The sequence below is a fragment of the Bubalus bubalis genome, chromosome 22 (genome assembly GCF_019923935.1).
Source record: "Bubalus bubalis isolate 160015118507 breed Murrah chromosome 22, NDDB_SH_1, whole genome shotgun sequence".
NCBI classification, from domain to species: Eukaryota; Metazoa; Chordata; class Mammalia; order Artiodactyla; family Bovidae; genus Bubalus; species Bubalus bubalis.
Genome location: NC_059178.1, coordinates 3251144 through 3278138, shown reverse-complemented (window position 1 = coordinate 3278138; position 26995 = coordinate 3251144). Strand labels below are relative to the sequence as shown.

At 40.4% G+C, this 26995-nt stretch overlaps 1 protein-coding gene across 8 annotated transcripts in view; it reads right to left on the bottom strand.

Moving 5' to 3' along the window:
- The window catches only part of LOC112581457, a 134637-nt gene that overhangs the window by 58630 nt on the left and 49012 nt on the right, over nucleotides 1-26995 (bottom strand). For 6 of the 8 annotated variants that reach the window (XR_006640496.1, XR_006640497.1, XR_006640483.1 and 3 more), the window contains one exon: nucleotides 24584-24711. The gene's annotated coding sequence lies outside the window, so the exon portion shown is untranslated. Of the gene's footprint in view, nucleotides 1-7714; nucleotides 7930-24583; nucleotides 24712-26995 lie in introns of those variants that run through there. The other 2 variants (XR_006640490.1, XR_006640491.1) reach the window with 2 other exon arrangements.

Genomic DNA, 26995 nt, shown 5'->3' with positions numbered 1-26995 from the left:
AGAAACCTCAATTAAACAGACTTGGGAAACCGTCAGGGGGAGCTCTTTCGCCCTGCAAAGAAAGAAAGCAGAGATCAATGGAAGAGGACTCTTCTCTCCTAAGAACTCAGCCAATGAAAGCAGAGATTCTGTTTCCTCTAACTCTCCCAGCTTCCCTTTTCCCTCTGTAAAAACTGTGCCCTTCCCTTGCCCTGCAGGGATTTGCTCGTTATAACTACAGACCCCAAACTGCAATTTAATGATGATCTCAAGTAAATCCATCTTTGTTGGAGAAATATCTATTTGTTTCAGGTCACAGTCTTTTGTCAGATGTTTAAAAAAGATACATGGAAACAATCTGCCTCAGAAAATAGGGAAGAATACTTAGAATACAGGGGAAAGAGAGAACTCTAGGAAAATACTTAATAGATGATGATAGCCAGGTAGCAATATGGGGTGGGGGCAGGGAGGGAGAGAAAAAGAGACGGGGGGAGGGAGGAAAGAGAAAAATGAAAACGCTCATCCTTCAGTAGTCAGTATTTATTTGGTATCTTAAGTTTTCCAGGAGGTCAACGTTAGAAACATGACTCACAACTTCCTACAGAAATGACAGTCTGTGTTACAGGTGAGTCTGTGACCATCACACAGACCTACCCAACCCATCAAGGAAAAAACAGCTGGGATCCTTGCCTACTGTGATACTTCTCAAATGAACACAAACGTGACCTTTAACAGAAAGTGTTCGGGTTCTTGCTATAGTGCCATACCTAAGACAAACCTGAACAGGACCGTACGATCAAATGAGTCTCTTTTAAAATTCAAACGCTACCCAGTTAGAGGAGACAGAGCTGATAGAGATTATGGGTGAAGACACTTCAAGAAAGCTTAGGGCACCTTCAAAGGCTTTAGAGCTTGGGTCAAGTTTTTGTCATCCAATTTTATTTCAATACCAACACGGCGTCCTCTGTCTCCTGGTGCCATTAGTTCCCTGAGACACACAGGGTGGGGAAAGGGGGAGGTTTTGGTGCACGTTTGAAACAAATGGACACTGATTTCCCCCATTAACTCAGAAAGCTGGAGAAACTCATGTGACTTCAGAGTCGAAACGCAGCACGTGAGCCACGCGGCCTCCCCTCAGCGCTGTGTGTGCGTGGCCCCCAAGGGCCGGCTTCTCCTGGTCTCTGTGATTTTCTTTCAGAAGCTTCAGAACAAGAGAGAGAGGTGTGTGCCGGGTGAGGCTTGACTGCTGTTCAGTACTGAAGAACGTAAAGCACTAAACTAAATGGAAAACACTATCTTAAATAACGACACGGCCAAAGCGTTTGTTTTGCTTTTTAACTCAATTATAAGTTAAATACAGCTTTGCTAAATAGCTCAATAACTCTAGTTTTGCCAAAGTTTTACTTTATAACTCACCAGCTTCACTGGTGGCTCAGTGGTAAAGAACCCACCTGCCAATGCAGGAGACATGGGTTAGATCCTGGGGTTGGGAAGATTCCCTGGAGGAGGAACTGGTAACCCACTCCAGTGTTCTTGCCTGGAAAATCCTGAGGAGCCTGGTGGGCTACAGTTCACGGGTCTCGAGAGTCAGACACGACTGAGCGACCAAACAACAACTCCACTATATCTAAATACCAAATCGAACACTTTCCACACGAGGCACTTGAAGAGGAAATGAGTCCTTTCTACTTGTGTGGTGAACACAAGGAATGTGGCCAGAGCACAGCTGTTCGAGAGTCCTGGCGTTCTTTCCCTTGAGATGGGTGCAGCTCTCTGTAAGTGTGATGGGAACACTCCTTTGAGACCACCAGGTCTCCCCATCAGTACTGCTCTTCAGAGGCAATGAGGAAGAATATTCAGGCCAGCATCTGAGAGGGGGTGTTCTATCAATGGCAACCGCCTCCCCCACCAGCATGTCTAAAGGGTCTCAGAGCTTTCAGGGCCCCGCACCCACCCTACCCCTGCTGCCTCCCATTCTCCTGCACCTCCCTCCCCAGGGAACAGGGCCAGCCCCTAGCCGCATCTCCTCCTCAATGCAGAACTGAGATCTACCTTTGGTTCCGAAGACACGGTCAGAGAAGTGACATTCCAATGGCCAGTAGTTCAAACATTTTATCTTAAAGAGAAGCAGAACATTTAGAAATCAAAAGTCTTCTTGGAACCAAGACTTGCTGGCCAGCATAGCATCATTTCTCATTTGTTTACCATTTAAAATAAAGTCTGGTTGATACCTAAACCCATTCGTCGCCATATACAACAAACTGTGGAATTTTCCTTACACAGGTTAACATGCATTTGTGTTTTTCTTATCCCCTAGTTCCAATATGAGATCATTACAAGGAGAAATTTAAGGATTCTCCCATGGGCTCAGAACAAGAGAGCACCCAGTAGGTCCTTACTCCAGTCAGCTGGGGTGCCCTCGGGAAGTCAAAGATGGCTAAGCCACCAGCAGCTTGGAGGGGGAGGAGAGGAAGAGAGGAGGAGCAGGGAAGCAAGAGGAGACAGGGAGAAAGGTAGGAGGGCTGGATGATTCCCAGAGACGACTTTGTTTCCCAAACCAACCTTCTCATTTCCAAGAAAACAATTTGAAGTCATTCCCCAGTGACTGTTTGGCTGAGTAACCTGCTTATCTTCTGAGAAAATGGGCTAGAAATAAGGCAGACCAGAGGAATGAAAATGACTCGGTGACAAATTAGAGATGACCCATTTATATTTATTTATTGATGCTTTTGAACTGTGGTGCTGGAGAAGACTTTGGAGAGTCCCTGGGATTGCAAGATCAGATCAGTCAATCCTAAAGGAAACTTTTTTCCTTTAGGAATTGACATTTTGAGATTAACTATACAGAATAGCCAAAATGAAAATGTCAAAATTCATTTTCAAATGAAAAGTCATTGGAATGACTGATGCTGAAGCTCCAATATTTGGCCGCCTGATGTGATGAACTGACTCTTTGGAAAAGACCCTGATGCTGGGAAAAACTTAGGGCAGGAGAAGGGGACGACAGAGGATGAAATGGTTGGATGGCATCACCGGCTCTATGGACATGAGTTTGGGTGAACTCTGGGAGATGGTAAAGGACAGGGAAGCCTGCTGTGCTGCAGTCCATGGGGTCGCAAAAAGTTGGACATGACTGAACAACATTTATAGAAACAAGGAAGAGAAAGGGAGAGAGCATTTATAAAACAAGATTCAATATTTATTGTGCATTAAAACTATATCTTCTAATTGCTATGCCAGGAGTTCTGTTTGTACATATCAAAAGTACTAAAGATCACCTTTGTGGCCACTTCTCAATGTTCAGACAGCATTTTGTCCTCTACGCTCCATTCCCGTCTCATTCCACTGTGTTTATTCTGCCTGTCTGCCACTGCCTAGATTGTAGAAGAGTGAGCATTTGCCTCTCCACTGGACTGTGAACACCTGGAAGCTGAGGCGATGTAAAAAGTAACTTTTAAAATCTCCAGCACTGAGTAGAGGGTTCAAAATTTGGTGGATTGTTCAACATTTAGATATTAAATTGAAATATACTGAAATTGAACTCTTAGAGATGAACTATATGGAATAGCCAAAATGAAAAAAATTCAAGTAGTATAGTATGGTTGGAAAAGCACTATCAAAATGTCAATGACTGGGGGTTATCCATGTTCTTTTCCCTAAATCCATGCCCCATAGTGTATCAAACCAATTTGTCAAGTCTCAGAGTAATACAGAGTATAAATAGCTCAATGACTTGAAGGACCAGCTAAGGACCTGAGACTCTATCCAGCTCTAAGAAGCAGGTTTCTGTGAAAACAGAGTAGTCACATCCATGATATTGTGCTAAGTAGGCAAAGATATCAACGTGTGCATATTCATAGCCTTCTCTCCTCCTCATCTTCAAAAAGGAACGAGCATTTGTTGTTTTGGAGGCTACTGGGCTTGGTATTTTGGGTACATTTGTCTGGAGAATCAATAGGCAGGAAAATTGGAACAAGCCCAGAAAGGCTAGATTTCTCTAGACAAGTAAAGGGAGAAAGGGTCAGGAAAAGAAAATGGCATTCTAAAAGGGAGTGTGGAATGCCCAGACCAGTGGGGAAGCAGTCTGGGGAGAACTGGGGTTGAATTTGATGAGGCAGGGTCAGGGACATTCTGGAAGAGGTTTCCATGCTTTTAGAGCTACTGAGACAGAGAGAGAATAAAAAATTTTGAGGGTTTTTGTTTTGTTTTGTTTTTTAACAGTAGAAACTAATACAACATTGTAAATCAACTACACTCCAATAAAAAAGATGCGGTACCTATACACAATGGAATATTACTCAGCCATAAAAATAATGAAATAACGCCATTTGCAGTGACAGGAATGGACCTAGAGATTCTCATACTGAGGAAAGTTAAGTCAGAGACAAATCCATGATATCGCTTATACGTGGAATCTAAAAAAGTGGTACAGATGAACTTACAGAACAGAAACAGAGTCACGGACGTAGAAAATAAACTTACGGTTACCAAGGGGGGAAGGGGCGGAGGGGCAGAGACTGGGCTGGCACATGCCCTGCTGCGCGGGGCTCAGTCGCTCGGTCGGGTCCGACTCTGTGGCCCCATCGGCTTACCCGCCAGCTCCTCACCTGCCAGCTCCTCTGTCCATGGAATTTTCCAGGCAAGAGCACTGGAGTGGAGTGCCATTGCCCTCTCCAGGGGATCTTCTTGACCCAGGGATGGAAACCACAACTCCTGGGTCTCCTGCATCGGCAGGCGGATTCCTTACTACTGAGCCACCTGGCAAGCCCACATACATACATTACTACATAAATTAGTAAAATAGATAATAAGGGCCTACTGTACAGCACAGGAAACTCTACTCAGTGCTCTGTGATGACCTAAATGGGAAAATAATCTAAAAAAGAGTGGATACGTGTGTGACTCACTCTGCTGTACACCTGAAACTAACACACTGTAAATCAACTATGCGCCAATAAAAAGTAAGTAAAAACAAGACTATAAGCACTTTGAAAGGCAGTGGTATTATCTTATGTGTGTCTTATTATTTCTCATTGTGGTGAGCACATCAAAATGGTAAAAATTAGTGAATGAATAAATATGTAGTAAAGACATTATTGTTCTCACTTACAGCTACCTATTATTACTCAGACAACAAAATTATGGGGAATTAAAACTCTACATAGCATTTTCTTCATTTCTTGAGTTGTTGTAACTAATGCCCTATAACTATGAGCTGCCATGATTTCCATTTAAAAACAGCTGCTGAAGTCACGCACTGAACTGATCCTTACTGAGACAACCTTGCAGAGATGATTGTTAGACTCCTAGCATGCAGAAGAGCAATCAAGGAGAAGCCACTCTGCAGTAGCTCCTCAGGAACAGAAGAAATGCTCCCTAAAGGAGAAATCTGCGACAACCTCCAGAGTGTACACCGACAAAATGAGCTTAAAACACGAATATGACAAAATTCACCAGCTTTTTTCTGAGTATGATTCAAACATCAGATTTAAAAATTAATGTGGAGCTTCTGGTAAATAACATAAATGGCTAAATTGAACCTAACTTGATTATTTTATCACAGAAATAAAATTTTAGTGATGAATGTCATGCATCAGCTAAGTTTCTTTTTCTTTTTTAAAACCAAACCTGTGGAAAATCACAGAATAGCTTAAGGCCAAAAGCTAAAATACCTGCTTTAACTTAAGTCTGTTTCGTTGACAACCCTCAGAAAGACAAAAGGTCCTCATAGTAAAGGCTGTAGCCTACCAGGCTCCTCCATCCATGGAATTTTCCAGGCAAGAGTACTACAGAGGGGTGCCATTTCCTTCTCCAGGGCATCTTCCCAACCTGGGGATTGAACCTGGGTCTCCCGCATTGCAGGAAGATGCTTTACCATCTGAGCCACCAGGAAAGCCCCATATTAAGGGTAAAACCTACAGAATGGACACAAATTGGACAACAATAATTTGTTATCCACAGTTTAATAATCCCAGAGCCACTACTTTTAATTTTCTATAATAGATTGATATTACCTCCAATAATCATTACTTTGAAATGATTTTTCCTTCAATTACTAAACTCAAGCTTTTAGTATTCTATAACTTGCAATAAATAGGAGAAAACTTCTAGTGCTAGTGAAATTAATAAAAAAAAGATCAGATGTCATCCTCTACAAACACATATTATTATAAATTAGATTCCTCTTATCTGGTTCCCATGAGTTAGCTGGTCACTCCAAAGCATTTGAAGTCAACCTGGGGGTATTACATGCCACTTCAGTTAGGTAGCCACTTTTTGCACCTGGCAGATGACATCTTCATCTTCAACCAAACATCTGTTGGCATCTATTCAGCTTCATCTGGAAGCTGCTGGAGTGACGGTTTGAGGGAACAGCATGAAAACACTCTTTAATCTAGCCTCATCTGTTCTACCCTGGCCATCTCCCAAAGATGGGTACCTTATACAGTGAAGCCTTCTCAGAAGCAGGGTCTGCCTCTCCTGCCAGTCCTGTTTGTGTTCAGCAGAAAAATGGAACAGCCAATTTGGAAGAAAGAGAGGAATTAGGGAGCGGCATGGACCTGGCCACCCACGTCCTCCAGAGCGTTCAGCAGAGCTGCCTCTACTTACGGGGTTGAGGTGAGGTGCTTGATGACCCAAAACCACATGGGACAAAAAAAAAAAAAAAAAAAAAAAAGGACTTCCCTGGTGGTATTGTGGATAAGAATCTGTCTGCCAAAACAGGGGACACGGGTTCAACCCTGGTCGGGGAAGATCCTGGGCACCCCGGGGCAACCGTCACCGCAACACCAGTACTGAGAGCCACCTGCACTGAGCTCGTGGTCCCCGACAAGAGGAGCCCGTGCACCGCAGCGAAGGGTGACCTCCACTCACCGCACACGTGGCACAACAGGAAATAATTAGGGACAAAACCCCCACGCGATGCTGTCCCGATACAGGTGGGCTTTGTGGGCTCAAGACAAAAAACAGAACTAGCTACGGATTTTCGATGTTTCCTAATTTCAAAAGACTGCTCTTGACAATTTTTGAGCCTTGAGTAGTTCAGGAAATTGGAGAAGGATGAACCATAACTGCCAAAAAAACCCCAAGTGGCAGGATTTCAAAAGAAATGAAGCTGTAACAATAAGATGTCAATTGTGCTAAGCGATGCTTTAAAAGCCCTGGTTAGTTTTTGCAACAGTGGAGAAATACATCTGCAGGATATCCCCAATCACTGCAGTCCCGCTTGTCTAAATAACCCAGAGTGATCGAGAGTAATACCGTAATAGCTCCGGACTCCTTTCCTGGCAAGTTCATGGACACATACACGCACTTGTTTCTTTACCAAAGTATGAGAGTGCTTCCTATGCCTTTAGGCAGGTGGCTATTTTAAGATAACATTTAATGGATATCATCTCAAGCCAAGGTAAAAAAAAAAAAAAATTAAGATTTTAAAAGTATCTTCTTTCAGTTTCTGGTTTTCACTTACTTGTGAGTCACGGGCAGCCTACTGCTCTATGCCAAAGAGTTCTTTCTGTTTCTTCTGTCACGTGTGCACACGCTCTGTTGCTTCAGTCACGTCCGACTCTTTGCGGCCTGCTGGACTCTAGCCCGCCCAGCTCCTCTGTCCATGGGATTCTCAAAAATACTGGAGTGGGTTGCCACTTCCTTCTCCAGGGGACCTTCCTGACCCAGGAGTTGAACCCACGTCTCCTGTGTCTCCTGCACTGGCGGGCAGATTCTCTACCACTGAGCTACCTGTGTTATTTTTTATTAATTACAAATGGCCCCCTCAGAACAATGAATAAAATACAATTTTCCCCTATTCTTCCTTAAAGAGCCAAACAAAACATGTTTGAAGAAAAACTGTTGTTCTTAGTAGAATGAATTGCGCTTCTTTAGGACCTTCTCTCTTCATCTTTTCCCGTAACAGCCGAGTCATAATTGTTCTTGGCAAGATCCTCGCTTACACTGCAAATCAGAGACTTGAAGTTTACATCTGAGCTGCTGTGTCATTGTTATCCCCTCCCTGTCCAAGAAGGCCTGGCCATCAGTTTTTCTTATGTTCTCTAATAAAGTTGAAAACATGGCTGTTTTGACCTTATAAGCAACAAACAATCTCTAACGACATCTACTCACTGGGAAGGGAAAACTAAAACATGTAAACTTGGTTGCACCACTTCCATTTCACTTCCTACGGATCAAATTCCTACACGTTCTATAGATGCTTTTCATTCTCACTACTTGTACTCTGATAAATTTCTCTTTAAATCCCAAAGTCAAATGGATGTTTGAAAAAGATGTGAAATCAAAACAATTTCTATTCATTTTTAATTGGAAATTCTTCATAAAAGAAATATTAGTAAAAAGAATAAATATGCTTTCCTGGATAAATATTGTTAAAAGACCCCTTTTTTCTCCTGCAAAATATATATATATATATATATATATATATATATATTCAAAACTTAAAAATCTAAGTGACGAATCTAGAACAGTTAAAAAAAATTTTTTTTTAATCCAGAGAAAAGTTACTATCATCAAAATTGATTTCAAGTAAATCCATACCACTTTTGAAATTAAATCTTAACTATAGAAAACTCAAATCTGTTGACTTGAAAGATATACTAGAAGATATCACACAACTGAGAAACTGAATTTTGAAAACAAACAGTTGATATGTATATAGTGAATGAGTAAGTACCATTTGAAAAGAAGGGAAAGTTGTTTCTAAATGTTTATTTATGCATGATCTTTATAATAAAAATGAAAGTATTTTCATTACTAAACAATTCATTTAGTTGTGACTTTCTTCTGCATTCTCCATAACTAGGCCAGAATTTCTATACAAATACAATCTGAATAAATATTCATTTAGTGACTGGAAAAAAAACCAACCAAATAAACAAATGACCTTATAAATAAAAATCATGATACAATGGTAATGAAGGCCAGCAAATCAAGCCCACCAATCAGTTTAGTGAAGTGGTTTTAAACATGTTTAAATATAATTGAGAAACCATTCAAAACAATTTAATTTGAATTAGTGAGGTTTGTTGATTTCATTAAAAAAAAAAAACTGACTTTAAAAGAAAAGTGAATATGGTGCTTCTGGCCTCGAAAGAGTAACAACATATTTCCCATCCTAAACCACCAGAAAACAGGAAAGAATACATGTAGTAATTGATTTCTAAAGTTAGACAACAGACAGCGTGGGGCCATGGTCCCTGGGATAAGGTAAGTGAGCCAGATGGACCCTACGGTAGTCTTGTTTTTTTGCACTGAGATAATTCCTAAGGCATGAAGGAGAAACCCAAGCAGCGCCCAGCAAGGTCTTGATGAGCTGAACTGATAACTAAAACCACTCGACAACTCCAGAATAAGGAGTTCAAGGCCGCCTAGGCAGCCAGACTTTGTAGGACAGAGTTCTAGAGAAGAAGCAATTATGACGTGAAGGAGTCCCAAAAATCTACATAGGAGTCCCCCAAGTTTTCAGCTAAATACCAATCTAAGTACGTATAGAGTAAAACCTCACAAGACTGGGGAAGTACAAATCCCAAGAAACAGCAATTACTGCAGGGAGACCTGTAGGCAGGAGAATGGGCTGTGGATAGACTGAGCTACTGAGCTTTCAAAAGCCAGAGTGGGGAGTGACTGAGGGAGTGAGAGTCGCTCTGTCGTGTCTGACTCTGCAACCCCGTGGACTATACACAGTCCATGGAATTCTCCAGGTCAGAATATTGGAGTGCGTAGCCTTTCCCTTCTCCAGGGGATCTTCCCAACCCAGGGATCGAACCCAGGTTCCCCACATTGCAGGTGGATTCTCATCTGAGACACCAGGGAAGCAAAGATACCGTGAAGTCTTGTGTACAGGTCTCTGGAGATAGAGTTTCATTTGTCTTGTTCAAATACTGAGGGATGAGATTGTGACTAGTATGATCACTGTATGTTTAACTTTAAAAGAAATTGCCAACTTGTTTTCCAAAGTAGTCATACCCTTTTGCATTCCTTTGAGCACTCTGAAAGTTCCAGTCATTCCAGATCCTTGCCTGTCAGCTTTTAAAGTTTCAGCTGTTCTGCTAGGTGTATAGTGCCTATATACCTAGCAGTGGTTTTAATTTGCATTTTCCCAATAACTATTGATATGAGTACTGGCTTTAAGTGCTACGTCATCTGTGTCTCTTCTTTGTTCAAATATCTTGTCTTTTTTAATTTTTTTTTTTTTTTTTTTTGCCAGCCAAGAAGCTTGTGGGATCCTATCAATAGCTCCCTGACCAGGAATTGAAAGAGGGCTCATGGCTGTGAAAGCAGAGTCCTAACACTGGACCACCAGGGAATTCCCTTGTCCATTTTTATTGAGTTGCTTTTCCTATTATTGACTTGTGAGTTAACTTAAATTTTAGATACAAGCCCTTTATTATATATGTTTTGCAAATAATTATTCCATTCTTTGACTTGTATTTTTATTCCCTTAATAATATCATTCAAAGGTCAAATGTTTCTTTTTCTTTTCAGTAAATGTTTAATTTTAGAATAGGTTCAGATTTACAGAAACAGTTGCAAAGGTTAACGCAGGAAGTTCCCGCATACTCCTCATGCCGCTTCTCCTGCTTTGACATCCACTATAGTGATATGGTTGTCAAACTAGGAAACCAGCCTTGGACATTATTACTAACTGAACTCCAGGCTTGGTTTGGATCTCTTTTTGCCTCAAGAACTTCTTTCAGTTTGTACAGAGAACTGGCAACAAATGCTCTCAGAACTCATTTTGGTGAAGATGGTGTATTTTGCCTTTGATTTGGAAATTTCTTTTCTATTTGGGTATAGAGTTGCCATGAACATTTTCTTTCAGATGTCGTTCTGTTGTCTTCTGGCTGGAATAGTCTCTGAAGATGTTTCTAATAATGCTTAGCTTTGTTCTTCTAGGTAAGGTAACCTCTTTTCTTGGGCTGCCTCTTGGAAGACTTTCTTTTTCTCAGAAGTTGTCAGCAATTTGATTTAGTTTGGCATGGTTTTCATTAGATTCGTTCTGTTTGGGGTTATTTGAAGTTTCTTGAACCCATGGATTTATAGTTTTCAGAAGATTTATAAATTTGAGGGCCATTTTTTTCTCCAAGTATTTTCTGTATCCCTTTCATCTCCCCTCCTTTGAGACTTCAATTACATGATGTCACTATCACTTAAATTCTCTTCATTTATTTCTGTCAATTTTCTCTGAGTTTCACTTTGCATAATTTATATTGTTATGTCTTTAAGTTTACAGATCTTTTCCTGTGCCATATCTAATCTGCTCTTAATCAACTGATACTTTGAATTAGATGTTATGCTTTCTATCTCTAAAGATTCCATTTCATGATGTTTTTAAATCTTGAATTCTCTCTTCACATGATTAAAACTTTCTGCATGCCGAACACATTGACATGCTGAACACATTGCTTGAAACTTGTGAGATAATTACAAATTATCTGTCATTTCCAGGCTTCTCTTATTTATTGATTCTTTTTCTGATAATTGTCCTACTCCTTTACATAGCTAGGGCTTCCCTGGTGGCTCAGAAGGTAAAGCATCTGCCTGCAACGTGGGAGACCTGGGTTTGATCCCTGGATTGGGAAGATCCCCTGGAGAAGGAAATGGCAACCCACTCCAGTACTCTTGCCTGGAGAATCCCATGGACAGAGGAGCCTGGCGGGCTACAGTCCATGGGGTCGCAAAGTGGGACACGACTGAGTGACTTTCACTTTACTTATTCATAACAGCCAAAAAAGGAAACAATTCAAGTGTTAATGAAGAATGAACACATATAAAATTACATAATGGGGCACTATCCGCAATCAACATGAGTAAACTACTGACAAATGCAGCAATGATGAATCTCCAAATCATTTATGCTGATGAAAAAATCTAATACAAAACCTACAGTTTCATTTATATGACATTTACCAAAAGGCAATGCTACAGGGACAGAGGTCAGGGCAGTGGTTCCCAAGGGCTGCAGGTGAGGACAGGGTGTCAATTGCAGTGGATACAAAGGAAATTGTTGGGATGATGGAAACACTCTGTATCTTGATTGTGGTTATGAGTCACAGCTATATACATTTATCAAAATTGACATAACTATACAACTTGACCTGATGAACTATGGAATGAGGTTCGTGACATTATACGGGAGACAGGGATCAAGACCATCCCCATGGAAAAGAAACGCAAAAAACCAAAATGGCTGTCTGGGGAGGCCTTACAAATAGCTGTGAAAAGAAGAGAAGTGAAAAGCAAAGGAGAAAAGGAAAGATATAACCATCTGAATGCAGAGTTCCAAAGAATAGCAAGGAGAGATAAGAAAGCCTTCCTCAGCGATCAATGTAAAGACATAGAGGAAAACAACAGAATGGGAAAGACTAGAGATCTCTTCAAGAAAATTAGAGATACCAAGGGGACATTTCATGCAAAGATGGGCTCGATAAAGGACAGAAATGATATGGACCTAACAGAAGCAGAAGATATTAAGAAGAGGTGGCAAGAATACACAGAAGAACTGTACAAAAAAGATCTTCACGACCCAGATAATCACGATGATGTGATCACTGACCTAGAGCCAGACATCCTGGAATGTGAAGTCAAGTGGGCCTTAGAAAGCATCATTACGAACAAAGCTAGTGGAGGTGATGGAATTCCAGTTGAGCTATTCCAAATCCTGAAAGATGATGCTGTGAAAGTGCTACACTCAATATGCCAGCAAATTTGGAAAACTCAGCAGTGGCCACAGGACTGGAAAAGGTCAGTTTTCATTCCAATCCCAAAGAAAGGCAATGCCAAAGAATGCTCAAACTACCACACAATTGCACTCATCTCACATGCTAGTAAAGTAATGCTCAAAATTCTTCAAGCCAGGCTTCAGCAATATGTGAACCGTGAACTTCCTGATGTTCAAGCTGGTTTTAGAAAAGGCAGAGGAACCAGAGATCAAATTGCCAACATCCGCTGGATGATGGAAAAAGCAAGAGAGTTCCAGAGAAACATCTATTTCTGCTTTATTGACTATGCCAAAGGCTTTGACTGTGTGGATCACAATAAACTGTGGAAAATTCTGAAAGAGATGGGAATCCCAGACCACCTGACCTGCCTCTTGAGAAATCTGTATGCAGGTCAGGAAGCAACAGTTAGAACTGGACATGGAACAACAGACTGGTTCCAAATAGGAAAAGGAGTACGTCAAGGCTATATATTGTCACCCTGCTTATTTAACTTCTATGCAGAGTACATCATGAGAAACGCTGGGCTGGAACAAGCACAAGCTGGAATCAAGATTGCCTGGAGAAATATCAATCACCTCAGATATGCAGATGACACCACCCTCATGGCAGAAAGTGAAGAGGAACTCAAAAGCCTCTTGATGAAAGTGAAAGTGGAGAGTGAAAAAGTTGGCTTAAAGCTCAACATTCAGAAAACGAAGATCATGGCATCTGGTCACATCACTTCATGGCAAACAGATGGGGAAACAGTGGAAACAGTGTCAGACTTTATTTTTCTGGGCTCCAAAATCACTGCAGATGGTGACTGCAGCCATGAAATTAAAATACGCTTACTCCTTGGAAGGAAAGTTATGACCAACCTAGATAGCATATGCAAAAGTAGAGACATTACTTTGCCAACAAAGGTCCGTCTAGTCAAGGCTATGGTTTTTCCTGTGGTCATGTATGGATGTGAGAGTTGGACTGTGAAGAAGGCTGAGCACCAAAGAATTGATGTTTTTGAACTGTGGTGTTGGAGAAGACTCTTGAGAGTCCCTTGGACTGCAAGGAGATCCAACCAGTCCATTCTGAAGGAGATCAGTCCTGGGTGTTCTTTGGAAGGAATGATGCTAAAGCTGAAACTCCAGTACTTTGGCCACCTCATGGGAAGAGTTGACTCATTGGAAAAGACTCTGATGCTGGGAGGGATTGGGGGCAAGAGGAGAAGGGGACGACAGAGGATGAGATGGCTGGATGGCATCACCAACTTGATGGATATGAGTCTGAGTGAACTCCGGGAGTTGGTGATGGACAGGGAGGCCTGGCGTGCTGCGATTCATGAGGTCTCGAAGAGTTGGACACGACTGAGCGACTCAACTGAACTGAACTGAACTGATACAACTTTAAAGAGTAATTTGTCCTGTATATAAATTAACACCTCAATAAATCCAGCTGAAAGAAAACCAGGGTTTCCCAACTGGTGCAGTGGTAAAGAATCAGCCTGCCAATGCAGGAGATGCAAGAGACTCAGGTTCAGTCCCTGGGTTGGGAAGATCTCCTGGAGTAGGAAATGGTAACCCACTCTGGGATTCTTGCCTGGAAAATCCCATGGACAGAGGAGCCTGGCAGGGTACAGTCCATAGGGTTGCAAAGAGGGGCACACAACTGAGCCAGAGGAGCCTGGCTGTTGCAAAGACCTGGACCCAGCTGTGTGACTGAGCAACGAAGAAGACCAAATGGGTATCTTTGGCAGTGGAAGGGAAATGCTGCATAAATGTTAAGCTTTAAAATAAAATCGCAAAGAATCGCTTGCTGTTTTAGCTGCCTTAGGCTCTGCTGCCACTTATCCTGGGGAAAATTAATCACTGTCCTCTGCCCTCAGGAATATTCCAGGAGAAAAAAAAAGTAAGGGAAACTGACACTCTGTGATTTTCCATGCCTTGAAAGTTTCCTTAGTACACTTTTAGTAACTTTTTTCTTTATGGGTAGAAAACTTTCCTTTTCTGTTCATAAAATACCTGAGTAACATATCAATAGTAAGTGGTGATTACTCTGAATTGTAGTAAAAGACCCTGTATTTGTGGTATACTGTATAAAGGAAAAATAACACAGTTGCTTTCAAGCATTAACAATGTAAGGTAAAGGCCACTGAAAGTGTATCAGTTTGAAGGAAGTGGTTCATTTATCAAGAATTGAGCTAGGCTAAGAAGGTCTTTTTAAGCTGGAAGTAAAAGGCAAAAACAATGAAAGTAAAAACTGATAATATGAATATCAATATTTAAAACTATTTGGATCACAAACTATGAAAAATAAGTCAAATGAGAAACAGAAAACTGTTAACAAACTATAATACTGAGCACGAGTTAACATGTTAAGGGCTTCTATAAAATTATAGAACAGAATAACACAGTGTAAATGGAAGCAAATGTTATGCGCTGACAACTCAGAGAAGAATCAAACACTCAAAAACCTATAAAGGTGTATGCATTTTGATTAGTAATAAAAGGAATAAACATTTTAATCTATCAAATTTGCTACAACTTTTAAACAAATATCATCCATATAATGCAAGAAAATAGACTAAAACATTGGTTGAAATGCAAATTAACATAATATTCTGGAAAAACAATTTGGCAATATGTATTAAAAAATTGTGCAAAATATGTACATTTTGCTTAAACAAAAAGATAACCTACAGAATGGCAAAAAATGTTTGTGCAAACTATGTGACCAATCAAGAGATGAATTTCCAAACTATCCAAATGACTTATATATAGCTCAACATAAAAAAAATAACCCAGAGACAACCCAATGAAAAAATAGGCAGAAGACCTAAACAGACATATCTCTGAAGAAGACAAGAGAAGGCCACCAACAGGGACAGGAAAAGATGCTCAACATCGCTACTTCTTAGAGAAAAGCAGATCAGAACTATAATGAAGTATCACTTGACACCAATCGGAACGGCCATCAAAAAGTCTACAGATAATAAGTGCTGGAGAGGGTGTGGAGAAAAAGGAACCTCCTACGTTGTGCAGCTACTAAGGAAAACAGTATAAATTTCCTTCAAAAACTAGACTGAGAGTTGCCAAATGACCCAACAATCACACTTCTCAGCAGATATCTGGAAAAGATGGAAAATAATTAGAAACTTGTGCCCTTATGTTCATAGCAGCATTGTTTACAACAGCCAAGACATGGAAGCACATACACATCCACCGACAGATGAATGGATGAAGAAGATGTAGTGTATACACACACGCGCAATGGAATATTACTCAGCCATCAAAATGAAATAATGCCATTTGCAGCATTTTTCTTGTCCTTGGGACACTTGATTTATTCCTTTCTAAGTTGTCAGTGCAGAATCCTTATTTCCATTTGTATTAGGTGATGGAGACATAGGTTTATTAAACCATTTTCTGCATTTTCATGCGTACTTGAAACTTTTACTATGTCTTGTTCTTTATTGTAAATGACAGATTGACTGCTTCAGTTTCCTACTATTCAGTGTAAAATACTCCTTTTTTAGTCGCACTGCAGAGCAATTTAACACTGAGCCTATTTACCTGTTTGCGGCAGAGATTACTATGCATCCCTTAATATTCGTTTTCTCTTCTTAGTCATAAAACTTTCAGCTAGAGTTCTCCTAGCTTCCCTTGCATCTGGCCACATGACAAGATTTTGCTACTAAAAATGCAGGCAGACGTGACCTGTGCAACTTCTGGGTTGGACCTAGCCTTTCCATCCTCCTGAAAGAAGGATGGGATGCAGACGTTGTGGTGAGCCAGTAAGGACCGTGTGGACAGAGGGGACAGGAGGAACATCTTTTCCCACTGAAATCACTCATCACTAAGAGCATTTCCCTGGTGTTTGAAACAGCAGCTCCTTCAGTGATTGCCTCTCTGTACTTCTGACAAATTTTAAGTTGAAATACACACCACAGAAGTCTCCTGTCTCTAAGGGTATATGGGAGGCTTACCTGCTTGCCTCTGACTCAGCAGTTTTCTCCTTTGTGGAAAAATACTGTGAATTCTCCCTCACAGATCATGGTTAAAGGAGCAGCAGAAGGGGTATAGTATTTCTCCTTTGTTTCTTTTCAAACTTGTTATTCAGGGACAACACAAGTACGACGTGACCAGAATATGGATTAGATATAGCTTCATAAACTTGAATATATTTTATTAACTCCACTATAGATATGTTAGGTAGTTTAGTAGATTAGGCATCTAAATAGGGCCCTAAATTATTACCCAGATCATAAGGATAATCAGCCTGCCAGGAATTGATAATGTTAAGAGAGATGATGGTGGTTAGTAGTAACGAATAGACTCTGAAAGTCACTGAAGTAAAAAATCCAGTGCTCAGCTGGGAAAATTGGCCTTAGATAGAACACATACATATTTGAATATTGACATAAAAATACAAAATATCAATAAAATATATCCTGAAGCCCATTAAAGGAAAATTAAGCTAAAAAAAAAAAATGTCTGTAGACTGAAGCTCAGATGCCTGCACTGAAATCCCAGCTGTTACTTCCTCTCTGCGTCAGACCGGGCAGGTAACTGAAGCTGTCTGTCCCAGTTTTCTCATACGGCTGCTGGAGAGAGCAGTGCTGCCTGCCTTGTAGGGCTGGGTGACTCCTGCTGTGAATCGCGTCCCCGTCCATATTCATGTGTCGAGGTCCTAACCCTTAGAACCTCAGAACGTATCTTGTTTGGAAATAGGGTTGCTGCAAATGCAACTAATTCAGATGCCCTGCCCTGCTCCCGTATGGTTGGTGTGGTTATAAAAGGAGAAGTTGGCAGACAGATACACAGAAAGGGAACATCATGCGGAGACGAAGGCAGAGATTAGGAGGATGCTTCTGCAAGGCGAGGAGTGCCAAAGATGGCCAGCAAATCACCGGAGGCTGGGAGAGGCATGGAACAGATTCTTCCTCAATGCAGTCAGAAGGCACCTACGCTGCTGACACCCTGGTCTTGGACTTCCAGCCTCCAGGACTGTGAGACAATGAACTTCTTATTCACCCGGCTTGCAGTGCTTCATTACATGGAAGTCCTAGCACGTAATTCAAGTATTAAGAGTCATGACCTGGAAAGCATGGTGAGCTGTATCTTGTACATGCCAAGTGTTCAGTAAAAGAAGTTACCCACTGTTCTGTAAAATTAGAACTCTTTCATTTGTGTTTTTATTTGCATAATTCTATGTAGCACTTACCCACTCCAGTCTTCTTGCCTAGAGAATCCCGTGGCCAGAGGAGCCTGGTGGGCTGCTGTCCATAGGGTCAAAGTCAGACATGACTGAGCGACTTAGCAGCAGCAGCAGCAGCAGCAGCACTTGCTTGGAAAATTCCATGGACAGAGGAGCCTGGCTGGCTACAGTCCATGGGGTTGCAAAGAGTTGGACACGACTAAGTGTCCACGGACACACACATACAGCACCAGGGACTACAATAAATGGGAAAAACTAAACTGTAATTAGGAAGTTGGCACATTTTACCAAGACTAAATGATTTCTGCATTTAAAAACTGTCATGGAATTATATCAATGGCTATAAAACATTTCATCAAATTATCATTTAGTTATAAATTATACCATTTTTTACATATATTTTTAAATGAAAAGCATGATAAACTAAAATGCATTCAGTTATAAGATGATTAATGTTAAAACCAACAAAAGAGCCTCAAGACAACTCTTAAGATCTCATTTATGGAAATCAACTTATGCCCTGAAGTACTGCAAACCCTTGTATACTAATATACATCACTTTATTATATTTATCTGAGGCATTCTATTTATTTTTTACAAATATAATTCTGATTCTTTTCCCCTGTACATGCAAATAAAGCCACGATGTGTTGAGTTTTATGAGGAATTGCAGTTATCCTTGACTTCAGAGCATTGTTTCTTTACAGAAAAATGGCTTAGGGTTTTGTTACTTTTTTATTTCACAGGTTTTGGCTATTAGCTAATATTTCTTTCTTTTTTTTTTATTAGCTAATATTTCAAACAGTAAAATTAAATACTTGGATCAAAGTATTAGTATTCTAGATGAGCATGCCATTTATAATGAAACTTTCAAAAATTAAAAAAATGATTATTTGTTTAGTACAGAATAATGTTTACTTTGAGGGATGAAAGCTTTAAAAAATGTGTTTGAATCATATGTATTTTGAAAAAGGCTTCTAACATTGTTTTAAAAAATCTGACTAAAAAGTTTAAAAACATTTCTGTTCTTCTCCTCTTGCTGTTGCCGTCTTGTTTCAGTCTCTGTGAATTTGTAAGACGGCTAGAGCGACACAGCGCCAAAGCCCTTCATGTAAGATAAAAGGCAGCTGGGCAGTGACTTCCCTGGTGGTCCAGTGGTTAAGACTCTGTGTTCCCAGTGCAGGGGGCCTGGGTTTGATCCCTGGGGAGGGAACTAGATCCCATGTGCTGCAACTAAGACCCTGCTGCTGCTGCTAAGTCGCTTCAGTCGTGTCTGACTCTGTGCGACCCCATAGACGGCAGCCCACCAGGCTCCCCCGTCCCTGGGATTCTCCAGGCAAAAACACTGCAGTGGGCTGCCATTTCCTTCTCCAATGCATGAAAGTGAAAAGTGAAAGTGAAGTCGCTCAGTCATGTTCGACCCTCAGTGACCCCATGGACTGCAGCCCACCAGGCTCCTCCATCCATGGGATTTTCCAGGCAAGAGTACTGGAGTGGGGTGCCATTGCCTTCTCAAACTAAGACCCAGTGCAGCCAAATAAACAAATAAATTTTAACAACAACAACAAAACTCCGTTGGTTAGCAAGTACCATCGAAACAAAAGAATTTGTCAACTGAGTGCTTATTTTGACTTCATATAGACAGAGCTTGAGTCTCAAGCCAGAATTGCATAATCTTTATGCAAAGACTATATAATCAACATGAGTTAGAGGAAACAGCTGTCATAAATTGACACTAAGTTATTCAGAAACTCAAACAGCTAGTCTGAGAACAAAAGGTACCCAAAATGTCAGATAACTTTACCAGGATAGCGCAGCGTTATTCATCTTGGACAATTCCGAGGCAGAAGCTACATTTGAAATCAATTCAAGTGAGCTGAAATTTAAATAATCAAATACAATGTTGTCCACACCCCCTCCCCAACCACCCCCCCCACGCCCCTCACCCCTGCCTTTTTTGGTGAGGCAAGCCAATAAAATCAGGTATGTAACAATCTGTAAAAGTATGTAATAAAAGTTTTTCAAGTGCATAAGAGTGCTACATAATATATACTATTAACGTAAAAGGTAACTTATTTGCTCAGATGTGCACTGAAATCTCCGGGGATTCCCAACAACCTGAGGAAGAGAACTGAGCCACTGAGAGCCAGTGTGGGGAGAAAGAATGTCTATTATAGGATGGTTTCTGGAACTTTTGTATTTCTACAATGTGCCCTATTAAACTAATCAAAGGTTAAATGAAGTAAGATAATTTCCAAATTATATTCAGGGCAACAAGGTCATCTTGATAATTCAAACAACACGGGAAATAGCCTCATTCTTCCTAGTCTTTTATCTACAAATAGTTAGGCAAAGTTCCAGGTTCCTTACATAAACTGAGGAAAACTCTTCTAAACAAACAAAATAAAATTCTAAGCTTCTGAAATTCTTCTCCTGAAATTCACAAGAAAATTCATGCAGTGGACTACCAAAGGGGAGAGGGAAGCAGGGAGGGACAAATTAAAGGTATGGGAATAATAGATTAATAGAAAATATCAATAACCTCAGATGTGGAGATGACACCACCCTTATGGCAGAAAGTGAAGAAGAACTAAAGAGCCTCTTGATGAAAGTGAAAAGAAGAGAATGAAAAAGCTGGCTTAAAACTCAACGGTCAGAAAATGAAGATCATGGCATCCACTCCCATCACTTCATGGCAAATAGATGGGGAAACAATGAAAACAGTGAGAGACTTTATTTTTTGGGGGCTCCAAAATCACTGCAGATGGTGAACGCAGCCATAAAATTAAAAGATGCTTGCTCCTTGGAAGAAAAGCTATGACTAACCTAGACAGCATATTAAAAAGCAGAGACATTACTTTGCCAACAAAGGTCCATCTAGTCAAAGCTATAGTTTTTCCAGTAGTCAAGTATGGATGTGAGAGTTGGACCATAAAGAAAGCTGGTGCTGAAGAATTGATGCTTTTGAACTGTAGTGTTAGAGAAGACTCTTGAGAGTCCCTTGGACAGCAAGGATATCCAACCAGTCCATCCTAAAGGAGATCAGTCCTGAATATTCATTGGAAGGACTGATGCTGAAGCTGAAACTCCAATACTTTGGCCACCTGATGCGAAGAGCTGACTCATTTGAAAAGACCCTGATCCTGAGGGCAGGAGGAGAAGGGGATGACACAGGATGAGGTGGTTGGATGGAATCACCAGCTCGATGGACATGAGTTTGAGCAAGCTCTGGGAGTTGGTGATGGATAGGGAAGCCTGGGCGTGCTGCAGTCCATGGGGTCCCAAAGAGTCGGACACGACTGAGCGACTGAACTGAACTGATTAATAGATACAAACTACTATATATAAAATAGATAAGCAACTAGAATATACTGTACAGCACAGGGAATTACACCCATTATCTGACATTAACCCACAATGCAATGTAATCTGCAAAAGTACTGAATCACCATGATGTTTAACATAATATTGAAAATCAACGATACTTTAATTAAAAAAAGTTGTAAAAAATGCAGCTGAGATCATGACTTTTTATAATTCAGCAAGAGGGTATTTTTACATAGTGGAACATCATATCTGACCCTCCTGGGTGCAATGAAAAGATTTAGTTCCTTCTTCATATACAGCCAATGGATCTTGGATCCTTTTTAATTGCTTAAAATCTGAGCAAACCAAAAAACTCAAATAAGCAAAAATTGGATAAATGAGATTTATGTGCAAATTTTGCACAAAATAAGAGAGATTTTTTTTAAAAGCTGCAACTCAAATTTCAGAGTTTTAACTTGGTCATTTAAAAAAAATGTGTTAAACTTTATTATTTAGAACAGTTCTTCCCTTACTTTTTAAATTTTATTTTAGTTTTATTCACATAACATAAAACTTACCACTTTAACCTTATTAAAGTCCTGCATTTAGTACATTTTCCATCCTGTACTTCTACCTGGTTCCGGAACCTTTTAGTTGCCCCAAAAGAAAAGTCATTAAACAACCATTCCCCATTCCTTCTTTCCCCCACCCCTACCCCTTGACACCAAGCAAAGTGTATTTTATCTCTATGTATTTGCCTTTCTGTATATTTCATAAATCGTTTTAAACTATATAATTTAGTGGGTTTTAGTGTATTTCGAAATGTTACGTGCAATCACCACCAATTTCCAGAACATTTTCAAAATGTTCTCAAAAACAATTACACCCACTAGCAGTCAACACTAATTCCCCTCCTCCCAACCCCTGTTACCTGCCAATGTGTATATACCTATGGGTTTACCTTTCATGGATATTGTATATAAATATTCATATGGCTGTGGTCTCTCGTGCCTGGCTTCTTTCACTTAGCATAATGTTTTTAAGGCTCATCCATGTTGTAAAACATATCAGTATTTCATTCCTCTGATGGCTGAATGATATTCCATTGCTACTAGGTTCACGCACAATTTTTTGTTTGAACACCTGTTTTCAATTCTTTGGGGGTAAATATTACCTAGAGGCAGGATTGCTGGGTCTTATGTAGTTCTGTTTAGCCTACCATTAATGCACAAAGATTTCAATTTCTCCATATCCTTGTCAACACTTACTTTTCCTTTTTTGGTTACAGCTCTCCTACTGGCATGAAGTGGTATTTCAGATCAGATCAGATCAGATCAGTCGCTCAGTCGTGTCCGACTCTTTGCCACCCCATGAATCGCAGCACACCAGGCCTCCCTGTCCAACACCAAGTCCCGGAGTTTACTGAGACTCACGTCCATCGAGTCAGCGATGCCATCCAACCCTCTCATCCTCACTGTGGTTTTAATTTGCCTAATGATGAATGATGTTGAGTGTCTTTTCCTGTACTTGTCAGCCACTTGAATATGTTCTTTGAGGAAGTGTCTATTCAAGCCCTTGGTCCATTTTTGGATTAGGCTGTTTCTGTTATTGAGTTGTGCAGGTTCTTTGTATAGTCAAGATACCAGATCTTTATCAGATACGTGGTTTGAAAATATTTTCTCCCAGTCTGTGAATTATTTTCCATTTCTTGATAGTGTCTTTGGACATACAAGTTTTAAATTTTGATGGAGTCCATTTTTGTTTCTGTTTCTTGTGCTTCTGAACCATTGCCACATCCAAGGTTGTAAAGATTCACTCCTACATATTTTCTTCTAAGAGTTTTATATAGTTTTAGCTCTAAAATCAGGTCTCTGATCCATTGAGTGAATTTTTACATATGGTATGAGGTAAGGATGCAATGCATTATTTTGCAAGTAGGTACCCAGCCAGTTGAAATATGGACTAATAAAGGCAGCACATATCAACGTGTGCTATATCTTATGCATATTATGTTTGTTGTAAGGTCTCCCAGTAGTTAATTGGAAGTATGAGACAAGTTGGAATATCCAGGGAATGAAATATATAAATTAAGTCCACGCTGGGCCTCCACAATTTTCATAATATGAGTAAGTGCAAGGAGAATTTATAAGCAAATATGTGACTCTTACTTCCATCTGCCACACTGAAATTCACACAGGACAGTCACACTGAAGTCATACATAGATGTGACTCAGACAATTCATGGGCATTTAGTTTAATGGAATAATAATAAATTTTAGCTGTGAAACGCTTCTGTGTAAAAGAAGTCACAGTGACCTTGTTTATCTGCTCTGTGAAAAATTTTTTTTTAACACAAACTAGATTTTTAGAATTTGGATAACATGCTTCTTTGGTGAAGATATTAATTTTCTTTTCAGAGTTCATACCACACTGGTGATTCATTTGTTGATCTCAAAACTAACTGCCTGCTACATACCTTTTTGAACAAAAGTGATCATATTAGATATAGAATTTTGAGCAGAACATTCACTATTATTTAAGAATTTCTTCCCAGTTACCATGACAATGTGATCACAGAGCTGAAAGGGCTTGGAGAGATTCAAAAAATCTTTCCAGCAGGGAAGATACTGTTGTTCTTTTCTAGTCACATATTACACTAGTCCAACTATCAAAGGGAGAAGTCATGGTGGAAACACTAGAACCAGGTCACCGATCGCATGCATTTGTCTTATTACAATATACTCTAACTGACAATAATACAGCTTTTATTAGGCTACCATCTCCATATTCTGAAATCCCTTTCCTCCAGTAGAAAGTGAATTGTGTACATGCACAAAACTAGATCTTAAATCAGGCAAACACGTTTGAGAGGTTCAAGCATGTGCTCGAACAGCAGCAGGTATGTTGAAACCTTACTGATTCCTCTGTCCCTGCGAAAAATTAGCCCGAGCTTAGGCTCTAAGTTAAAGAACGGAATGACTGTTTCATGAGCTAAGAGCCCTTACTCCTGCAATGATCTCATGAATTATACTGTTTCATGTAACAATTTTGTGGAAATTATCCCTTTGATAGTACTCACTAAAGTTAATATTTAACAGCCATTCAGTGCATTTTAAAGAACTTGTGCCATGCCATGGACTGAAAAATCAAAGTGACAGGGAAAAGGCCACCCACACCCTAGGTATTCCCCACCCCTAAGCAGCCCCACAGGCCCCGCCCATCCGGATCTTGTTGCACGTTTATCCCGCCAACAGGGTAGACAGGAAGCTAGGGACTGAGAGAAGCAGCCTGACCACTGCGTTGCCCATTAAGCTCCCAGCATCCGTGCGCGGCACTGTCGAGTGTGACTGTGGAGATACACTGCGTACAGTACTTACAGACCACAGGTAACAGCGAATCCTCTTCAGAACATTTGCCGGGACAAACTATCACTGCATTACATGGAACGTCGATTCCTATTTTTATTCAGGAAGAAATGGATCCTTAAAAAACGGATCCTCTTTCCCTAGAAGAAAAAAACACTTCACCTACCTTATTTGCATTGCTTTAATTGTGCCAATTTTAAACCTGAGATTAAAACACAGTGTCGATGCTTCCATCTCCTGTTTACCGTGTCTTCCCTTTTATTGCTTCTGGGACTGTTAGATTCTTTCCGACTTTTTCTTAACATAAACTGTCCCTACTTTTCTCAACCCATTTGTCATTACACATGATGTTCTAAAACAAACTGGGTTCTCAGGCAGGTATTTTAAATGTTTCCTTTTTTTTTTTTTTTTTCCTTTGCCATGTAGTAATCCTATTTGGAGGGCCTGAGGTTCTATTGAACACGTAGAGAAATGTTCTTCTCTTGGGTTGCAGACAGTTTTATGAGCTTTGATCTGATTTTCCCCATTGACTCACCCATGAGAAGAATGCAATTTAGCCAGGCTTAGCGTTAGGATAACCGCAAGAGTTCACAAATTAGCCTGCTCACAGAGACATGCACTTTGCTGCTCCATGCTCAGCATATTCTGTAACTTAAAATGTTCTGCACCTTCCCCCCCAAAAATAGAAGACCTTAGAAAAATTTTATTTTCTCTGAGGTACATGGTCCCACAACCACACTCTAGGTAGGAAACGATTCCCACGGATGTCCCGTAGGGTGAAAAATATCTTTCACTGGTGTCCAATTTGGAGGACAAAGGTATTATGTCAGAGCCACATGATTTATCAGTGCTATGTCTACTCAAGCCCTGATTAGATGCTGCATTGGAAGGATTACACTAAGCCTCCTCTCTGCCTTTCAGAGGTTGGTTTAGGCACTATCATCTCTAGCCATTTGGAGCAATTGACCATCCTTGACATCTAATCAGAAAAGGACAAAGAATCTTAAACCTGTGTGCACAGTGGAGACTCCTGCAGAGCTTTAAAAAACAAAAGACTGACACCTTGGTCCCAGCTGGCAAGCCCAGAGATTCTGAGATTGCTATTTTTCAGTGTTCCTCAGGGGAGGCAAATAGCCAAGGTTGAGAACATTGACCTTGGGTTGCTCCCCACTTTTGTTTAATTTCAACTCCACTGCCATGGAGGAGAAGAACCCTGTAATGCAGTAAAATTTAGTTTCCAAACCAGCAGCACAACCGTTTTTTGGGGAACTTGTTAGAAGCTAATTTTGAGACCTCACCCCAAGACATCAGAAACACAGGGAGTAGGACTCAAACATATGTGTCTTAAACGCCTTCCATTTGCAATGAGCAGATACAAATTACTATATGTAAAAGATAAAAAAGGTCCTACCCTTTAGCACAGGGAACTATATTATCTTGTAATACACCATATGATAAATAATATGAAAAAGCATACACATACATATATATCTGAACAAATTTGCTATATACCAGAAACTAACACAACATTTAAACCAACTACACTTCAATAAAAAATAAATAAAAACCACAAATGCCCTCCAGGTGATTCAGATGCATGCCAAGGTTTAAGGTATGAAAGATATTAAGGATTTTCCAGACTTTTAAAGTCCTACAGCAGAGAGTCACACAGAGCATCAAAGCTTGCCACGTCCCTCCAGGGACCAGAGCTTCAGGAGACTGGCTGATGCCGTCTCTTATTTCCCTGTTTTCTGCATTGTTGTTCATAAAAGTCCTGTCTGAACCCCACATCTGCTCAGTTCTTTAGAAGCTTCTGATGCCCTTGTGAAATTATTTTTCCCCACTCAGATATTTCGATGGACAACACAGTAGGACATCAAGTCAAGGGGTCTGGACCCTCAAACTCAGGTGCCTTCTGGCCCCAGAACTGTTAAGGCAGATTCTTTATATAAAATCAAACAAGTATGAATGGCTCAACATGGAGCAGTTCTTTCTCTAAAAGTCTGAAACTCAGATTGTCAGCTCAGACAGGACTTGGCAGTTGGAAACTCAATAAAACAGCATTGGGGCAGGCTAACTGTGAATCAATCATTTTTGTATTTAAGAAAAAAAAAAAAGGAAGAAAAAGAAAAAAGGGAGAAAAAGCAGCTGCTGGATAGCTCTTCTCTTAAATGCCTGCCTGACCTTTTGCTTTATTTTTCTCTCACCCTCCTCTGGATTTTTCCTCCCTCAAGGGAATTACATGATGACAGAAAGGCCTCTTTAAAGGGTCAGTGGGAGAGATGGGTGGTTGATGGATGGTCTCCATTTCTTTTAAATGGCAATAAAAAAAAAAAGCTGGTCTACAAAATAACTTCTTGAAACATTTCTGGAATCAAGAGAAAAGTCGGTAGATGCTATGGACTGAATGGTGTGTCTCCTTGC